The following is a 9,409-nucleotide window of genomic DNA, read 5'->3' on the forward strand; positions in this document are numbered from 1 at the left end:
CTGATTCCGGCTCTGACCTCTCAGACTGATTCTGACTCTGACCTATCAGACTGATTCTGGCTCTGATCTCTCATATTGATTCTGGCTCTGACATCTCATACTTCTTTTGGCTCTGACCTTTTTAGACTAATTTTGGCTCTGACCTCTCTGACTGCTTCTGGCTCTGACGTGTCATACTGCTTCTTACTCTGACCTCTTAGACTGATTCTGGCTCTGACCTCTCAGACTGATTTTGGCTCTGAACTCTCAGACTGATTCTATCTATGATCTCTCAAACTGATTCTGGTTCTGACTTCTCAGACTGATTCTGGCCGTGACCTCTCAGACTGCTTCTGGCTTTGACCTCTCATACTGATTCCAGTTTTGACCTTTTATACAGATTCTCGCTCTGACCTCTCACACTGATTATGGCTCTGACCTCTCAGACTGATTCTTGATCTGATCTCTTATACTGATTCTGGTTCTGACCTCTCATATTGCTTCTGGCTCTGACCTCTCAGACTAATTCTGACTCTGACCTCTCATACTGATTCTGGCTCTAACCTCTCATACTGATTTCGGCTCTGACCTCTCAGTCTGATTCCGGCTCTGACCTCTCACACTGATTCTGGCTCTGACCGCTCCGACTGATTCTGGCCCTAACGTCTAATACTACTTCTGGCTCTGACTTCTCAGACTGATTCTGGTTCTGAACTCTTAGACTGATTCTGGCTCTGACCTCTCAGACTGATTCTGGCTCTGATCTCTCAGACTGATTCTTGCTCTGACCTCTCAGACTGATTCTGGCTCTGATCTCTCAGACTGATTCCTGCTCTGACTTCTCATACTGATTCTGGCTCTGAACTCTCAGACTGATTCTGGCTCTGACCTCTCATACTGATTCTGGCTCTGACCTCTCATACTGATTCTGGCTCTTACCTCTCAGACTGATTCTGGCTCTGACCTCTCAGACTGATTGTGGCTCTGAACTCTCAGACTGATTCTATCTCTGATCTCTCATACTGATTCTGGTTCTGACCTCTTAAACTGCATCTGGGTCTGACCTCTCAGACTGATTCTGGTTCTGACTTCTCAGACTGATTCTGGCCGTGACCTCTCAGACTGCTTCTGGCTTTGACCTCTCATACTGATTCCAGTTTTGACCTTTTATACAGATTCTCACTCTGACCTCTCACACTGATTATGGCTCTGACCTCTCAGACTGATTCTTGATCTGATCTCTTATACTGATTCTGGTTCTGACCTCTCATATTGCTTCTGCCTCTGACCTCTCAGACTAATTCTGACTCTGACCTCTCATACTGATTCTGGCTCTCACCTCTCATACTGATTTCGGCTCTGACCTCTCAGTCTGATTCCGGCTCTGACCTCTCATACTGATTCCGGCTCTGACCTCTCAGACTGATTCTGGCTCTGACCGCTCCGACTAATTCTGGCCCTAACGTCTAATACTACTTCTGGCTCTGACTTCTCAGACTGATTCTGGTTCTGAACTCTCAGACTGATTTTGGCTCTGACCTCTCAGACTGATTCTGGCTCTGATCTCTCAGACTGATTCTGGCTCTGACCTCTCAGACTGATTCTGGCTCTGATCTCTCAGACTGATTCCTGCTCTGACTTCTCATACTGATTCTGGCTCTGACCTCTCAGACTGATTCTGGCTCTGACCTCTCATACTGATTCTGGCTCTGACCTCTCATACTGATTCTGGCTCTTACCTATCAGACTGATTCTGACTCTGACCTCTCAGACTGATTGTGGCTCTGACCTCTCATACTAATTCTTGCTCTAACCTCTCAGATGGATTCTTGCCCTGACCTCTCATACTGATTCTGGCTCTGACCTCTCAAACTGTTACTGGCTCTGACCTCATACTAATTCTGGCTCTGACCTCTCAGACTGATTCTGGCTCTGACGTCTCATACTTCTTCTGGCTCTGACCTCTCAGACTGATTCCAGCTCTGACCTCTCAGTCTGATTCCGGCTCTGACATCTCATACTGATTCCGGCTCTGACCTCTCATACTGATTCCGGCTCTGACCTCTCATACTGATTCTGGCTCTGATCTCTGATATTGATTCTGGCGTTGATCTCTCATATTGATTCTGGCTCTGACCTCCCAGGTTGATTCTTGCTCTGATCTCTCAGTCTGATTCTGGCTCTGACCTCTCATACTGATTCTGGCTCTGACCTCTCATACTGATTCTAGATCTGTCCTCTCATACTGATTCCGGCTCTGACCTCTCAGACTGCTTCTGGCTCTGACATCTCATACTTCTTCTGGCTTTGACCTCTCAGACTGATTCTGGCTCTGACCTCTCAGACTGATTCTGACTCTGACCTCTCAAACTAATTCTGGCTCTGACCTCTCATACTAATTCTGGCTCTGACCTCTCAAACTGATTCTGGCTCTGACCTCTCAGACTGATTCTGGCTCTGACCTCTCAGACTGATTCTGGCTCTGACCTCTCATACTGATTCTGACTCTGACCTCTCATACTGATTCTGGCTCTGACCTCTCAGTCTGATTCCGGACTTTGACCTCTCATACTGCTTCTGGCTCAGACCTCTCGTACCGATTCTGGCTCTGACCTCTCAGACTGATTCTGCCTCTGTCCTCTCAGACTGATTCTGGCTCTGACCTCTTATACTAATTCTGGCTCTGACCTCTCAGACTGATTCTGGCTCTGACCTCTCAGTCTTATTCCGGCTCTGACCTCTCAGACTGATTCTGGCTCTGACCTCTCAGACTGATTCTGGCTCTGACCTCTCAGACTGATTTTGGCTCTGATCTCTCATACTGAATCTGGCTCTGACCTCTCATAATAATTCTGGCTCTTACCTCTCAGACTGATTCTGGCTCTGACGTCTCATACTGCTTCTGGCTCTGACCTCTTAGACTGATTCTGGCTCTGACCTCTCAGACTTATTCTGGCTCTGACCTCTCACACTGATTCTGGCTCTGACCTCTCATACTTATTCTGGCTCTGACCTCTCAGACTGATTCTGGCTCGGACCTCTCAGACTGATTCTGGCTCTGACCTCTCAGACTGATTCTGGCTCTGACCTCTCAGTCTGATTCCGGACTTTGACCTCTCATACTGCTTCTGGCTCAGACCTCTCGTACCGATTCTGGCTCTGACCTCTCAGACTGATTCTGGCTCTGTCCTCTCAGACTGATTCTGGCTCTGACCTCTTATACTAATTCTGGCTCTGACCTCTCAGACTGATTCTGGCTCTGACCTCTCAGTCTGATTCCAGCTCTGACCTCTCAGACTGATTCTGGCTCTGACCTCTCAGACTGATTCTGGCTCTGACCTCTCAGACTGATTCTGGCTCTGATCTCTCATACTGAATCTGGCTCTGACCTCTCATAATAATTCTGGCTCTTACCTCTCAGACTGATTCTGGCTCTGACGTCTCATACTGCTTCTGGCTCTGACCTCTTAGACTGATTCCGGCTCTGACCTCTCAGACTTATTCTGGCTCTGACCTCTCACACTGATTCTGGCTCTGACCTCTCATACTTATTCTGGCTCTGACCTCTCAGACTGATTCCTGCTCTGACCTCTCAGACTGATTCTGGCTCTGACCTCTCAGACTGATTCTGGCTCTGACCTCTCAGTCTGATTCTGGCTCTGACGTCTAATACTACTTCTGGCTCTGACTTCTCAGACTGATTCTGGCTCTGACCTCTCATACTATTTCTGGCTCTGACCTCTCATACTGATTCTGGCTCTGACCACTCAGACTGATTATGGCTCTGACCTCTCAGTCTGATTCTGGCTCTGACGACTAATACTACTTCTGGCTCTGACTTCTCAGACTGATTCTGGCTCTGACCTCTCATACTATTTCTGGCTCTGACCTCTCATACTGATTCTGGCTCTGACCACTCCGACTGATTCTAGCTCTGACCTCTCAGTCTGATTTTGGCTCTGTCCTCTCATACTGATTCTGGCTCTGACCTCTCATACTGATTCTGGCTCTGACCTCTCAGACTGATTCTAGCTCTGACCTCTCAGACTGAATCTCGCACTGACCTCTCATATTGATTTTGGCTCTGACCTCTCGTACTAATTTTGGCTCTGACCTCTTAGACTGATTCTGGCTCTGTCGTCTCATACTGCTTCTGGCTCAGACCTCTCAGACTGATTCCGGCTCGGACCTCTCAGACTTATTCTGTCTCTGACCTCTCATACTGATTCTGACTCTGACGTCTCATACTGCTTCTTGCTCTGACCTCTCAGACTGATTCCGGCTCTGACCTCTCAGTCTGATTCCGGCTCTGACCTCTCAGACTGATTCGGGCTCTGACCTCTCAGACTGATTCTGGCTCTGATCTCTCATACTGAATCTGGCTCTGACCTCTCATAATAATTTTGGCTCTTACCTCTAAGACTGATTCTGGCTCTGACGTCTCATACTGCTTCTGGCTCTGACCTCTCAGACTGATTCTGGCTCTGACCTCTCAGACTTATTCTGGCTCTGACCTCTCATACTGATTCTGGCTCTGACCTCTCATACTTATTCTGGCTCTGACCTCTCAGACTGATTCTGGCTCTGACCTCTCAGACTGATTCTGGCTCTAACCTCTAAGACTGATTCTGGCTCTGACCTCTCAGACTGATTCTGGCTCTGACTTCTCAGTCTGATTCTGGCTCTGACCTCTCATACTATTTCTGGCTCTGACCTCTCATACTGATTCTGGCTCTGACCACTCAGACTGATTCTAGCTCTGACCTCTCAGTCTGATTTTGGCTCTGTCCTCTCATACTGATTCTGGCTCTGACCTCTCATACTGATTCTGGCTCTGACCTCTCAGACTGATTCTAGCTCTGACCTCTCATACTAATTTTGACTCTGACCTCTTAGACTGATTCTGGCTCTGTCGTCTCATACTGCTTCTGGCTCTGACCTCTCAAAATGATTCCGGCTCTGACCTCTCAGACTTATTCTGGCTCTGACCTCTCAGACTGATTCTAGCTCTGACCTCTCAGACTGAATCTCGCTCTGACCTCTCATATTGATTCTGGCTCTGACCTCTCATACTAATTCTGGCTCTGACCTCTCAGACTGATTCCGGCTCTGACCTCTCAGACTTTTTCTGGCTCTGACCTCTCAGACTGATTCTGGCTCTGACCTCTCATACTGATTCTGGCTCTGAGGACTCAGACTTATTCTGTCTCTGACCTCTCATACTGATTCTGACTCTGACGTCTCATACTGCTTCTTGCTCTGACCTCTCAGACTGATTCCGGCTCTGACCTCTCAGTCTGATTCCGGCTCTGACCTCTCAGACTGATTCGGGCTCTGACCTCTCAGACTGATTCTGGCTCTGATCTCTCATACTGAATCTGGCTCTGACCTCTCATAATAATTCTGGCTCTTACCTCTAAGACTGATTCTGGCTCTGACGTCTCATACTGCTTCTGGCTCTGACCTCTCAGACTGATTCTGGCTCTGACCTCTCAGACTTGTTCTGGCTCTGACCTCTCATACTGATTCTGGCTCTGACCTCTCATACTTATTCTTGCTCTGACCTCTCAGACTGATTCTGGCTCTGACCTCTCAGACTGATTCTGGCTCTGACCTCTCAGACTGATACTGGCTCTGACTTCTCAGTCTGATTCTGGCTCTGACGTCTAATACTACTTCTGGCTCTGACTTCTCAGACTGATTCTGGCTCTGACCCCTCATACTATTTCTGGCTCTGACCTCTCATACTGATTCTGGCTCTGACCACTCAGACTGATTCTGGCTCTGACCTCTCAGTCTGATTCTGGCTCTGACGTCTAATTCTACTTCTGGCTCTGACTTCTCAGACTGATTCTGGCTCTGACCTCTCAGACTTATTCTGGCTCTGACCTCTCACACTGATTCTGGCTCTGACCTCTCATACTTATTCTGGCTCTGACCTCTCATACTGATTCTGGCTCGGACCTCTCAGACTGATTCTGGCTCTGACCTCTCAGACTGATTCTGGCTCTGACCTCTCAGTCTGATTCTGGCTCTGACGTCTAATACTACTTCTGGCTCTGACTTCTCAGACTGATTCTGGCTCTGACCTCTCATACTATTTCTGGCTCTGACCTCTCATACTGATTCTGGCTCTGACCACTCAGACTGATTCTGGCTCTGACCTCTCATACTGATTCTGGCTCTGACCTCTCATACTGATTCTGGCTCTGACCTCTCAGACTGATTCTAGCTCTGACCTCTCAGACTGAATCTCGCTCTGACCTCTCATATTGATTTTGGCTCTGACCTCTCATACTAATTCTGGCTCTGACCTCTTAGACTGATTCTGGCTCTGACGTCTCATACTGCTTCTGGCTCTGACCTCTCAGACTGATTCTGGCTCTGACGTCTCATACTGCTTCTGGCTCTGACCTCTCAGACTGATTCTGGCTCTGACCTCTCAGACTGATTCTGGCTCTGATCTCTCATACTGAATCTGGCTCTGACCTCTCATAATAATTCTGGCTCTTACCTCTAAGACTGATTCTGGCTCTGACGTCTCATACTGCTTCTGGCTCTGACCTCTCAGACTGATTCTGTCTCTGACCTCTCAGACTTATTCTGGCTCTGTCCTCTCATACTGATTCTGGCTCTGACCTCTCATACTTATTCTGGCTCTGACCTCTCAGACTGATTCTAGCTCTGACCTCTCAGACTGAATCTCGCTCTGACCTCTCATATTGATTCTGGCTCTGACCTCTCATACTAATTCTGGCTCTGACCTCTCAGACTGATTCCGGCTCTGACCTCTCAGACTTTTTCTGGCTCTGACCTCTCAGACTGATTCTGGCTCTGACCTCTCATACTGATTCTGGCTCTGAGGACTCAGACTTATTCTGTCTCTGACCTCTCATACTGATTCTGACTCTGACGTCTCATACTGCTTCTTGCTCTGACCTCTCAGACTGATTCCGGCTCTGACCTATCAGTCTGATTCCGGCTCTGACCTCTCAGACTGATTCGGGCTCTGACCTCTCAGACTGATTCTGGCTCTGATCTCTCATACTGAATCTGGCTCTGACCTCTCATAATAATTCTGGCTCTTACCTCTAAGACTGATTCTGGCTCTGACGTCTCATACTGCTTCTGGCTCTGACCTCTCAGACTGATTCTGGCTGTGACCTCTCAGACTTGTTCTGGCTCTGACCTCTCATACTGATTCTGGCTCTGACCTCTCATACTTATTCTTGCTCTGACCTCTCAGACTGATTCTGGCTCTGACCTCTCAGACTGATTCTGGCTCTGACCTCTCAGACTGATACTGGCTCTGACTTCTCAGTCTGATTCTGGCTCTGACGTCTAATACTACTTCTGGCTCTGACTTCTCAGACTGATTCTGGCTCTGACCCCTCATACTATTTCTGGCTCTGACCTCTCATACTGATTCTGGCTCTGACCACTCAGACTGATTCTGGCTCTGACCTCTCAGTCTGATTCTGGCTCTGACGTCTAATTCTACTTCTGGCTCTGACTTCTCAGACTGATTCTGGCTCTGACCTCTCATACTATTTCTGGCTCTGACCTCTCAGTCTGATTTTGGCTCTGACCTCTCACACTGATTATGGCTCTGACCTCTCAGACTGATTCTGTCTCTGATCTCTCATACTGATTCTAGCTCTGACCTCTCATATTGCTTCTGGCTCTGACCTCTCATACTGATTCCGGCTCTGTTTTCTCAGACTGATTCTGGCTCTGACCTCTCAGAATAATTCTGACTCTTACCTCTCATACTAATTCTGGCTCTGACCGCTCATGCTGATTTCGGCTCTGACCTCTCAGTCTGATTCCGGCTCTGACCTCTCATACTGATTCTGGCTCTGATCTCTCATTCTGATTCTGGCTCTAACCTCTCATATTGATCCTGGCTCTGACCTCTCAGACTGATTCTGGCTCTGACGTCTCATACTCATTCTGGCTGTAACCTCTCAGACTGATTCTGGTTCTGATCTCATGCTGATTTTTGCTCTGACCTTTTATACTGCTTCTGGCTCTGACCTCTCAGACTGCTTCTGGCTCTAACGTTTCATACTGCTTCTGGCTCTGACCTCTCAGACTGATTCTGGCTCTGACCTCTCAGTCTGATTCCGGCTCTGACCTCTCAGACTGATTCTGACTCTGACCTATCAGACTGATTCTGGCTCTGATCTCTCATATTGATTCTGGCTCTGACATCTCATACTTCTTTTGGCTCTGACCTTTTTAGACTAATTTTGGCTCTGACCTCTCTGACTGCTTCTGGCTCTGACGTGTCATACTGCTTCTTACTCTGACCTCTTAGACTGATTCTGGCTCTGACCTCTCAGACTGATTTTGGCTCTGAACTCTCAGACTGATTCTATCTATGATCTCTCAAACTGATTCTGGTTCTGACTTCTCAGACTGATTCTGGCCGTGACCTCTCAGACTGCTTCTGGCTTTGACCTCTCATACTGATTCCAGTTTTGACCTTTTATACAGATTCTCGCTCTGACCTCTCACACTGATTATGGCTCTGACCTCTCAGACTGATTCTTGATCTGATCTCTTATACTGATTCTGGTTCTGACCTCTCATATTGCTTCTGGCTCTGACCTCTCAGACTAATTCTGACTCTGACCTCTCATACTGATTCTGGCTCTGACCTCTCATACTGATTTCGGCTCTGACCTCTCAGTCTGATTCCGGCTCTGACCTCTCACACTGATTCTGGCTCTGACCGCTCCGACTGATTCTGGCCCTAACGTCTAATACTACTTCTGGCTCTGACTTCTCAGACTGATTCTGGTTCTGAACTCTTAGACTGATTCTGGCTCTGACCTCTCAGACTGATTCTGGCTCTGATCTCTCAGACTGATTCTTGCTCTGACCTCTCAGACTGATTCTGGCTCTGATCTCTCAGACTGATTCCTGCTCTGACTTCTCATACTGATTCTGGCTCTGAACTCTCAGACTGATTCTGGCTCTGACCTCTCATACTGATTCTGGCTCTGACCTCTCATACTGATTCTGGCTCTTACCTCTCAGACTGATTCTGGCTCTGACCTCTCAGACTGATTGTGGCTCTGAACTCTCAGACTGATTCTATCTCTGATCTCTCATACTGATTCTGGTTCTGACCTCTTAAACTGCATCTGGGTCTGACCTCTCAGACTGATTCTGGTTCTGACTTCTCAGACTGATTCTGGCCGTGACCTCTCAGACTGCTTCTGGCTTTGACCTCTCATACTGATTCCAGTTTTGACCTTTTATACAGATTCTCACTCTGACCTCTCACACTGATTATGGCTCTGACCTCTCAGACTGATTCTTGATCTGATCTCTTATACTGATTCTGGTTCTGACCTCTCATATTGCTTCTGCCTCTGACCTCTCAGACTAATTCTGACTCTGACCTCTCATACTGATTCTG

This window comes from Leptodactylus fuscus, chromosome 2 (genome assembly GCF_031893055.1).
Source record: "Leptodactylus fuscus isolate aLepFus1 chromosome 2, aLepFus1.hap2, whole genome shotgun sequence".
In the NCBI taxonomy this organism is placed as follows: domain Eukaryota; kingdom Metazoa; phylum Chordata; class Amphibia; order Anura; family Leptodactylidae; genus Leptodactylus; species Leptodactylus fuscus.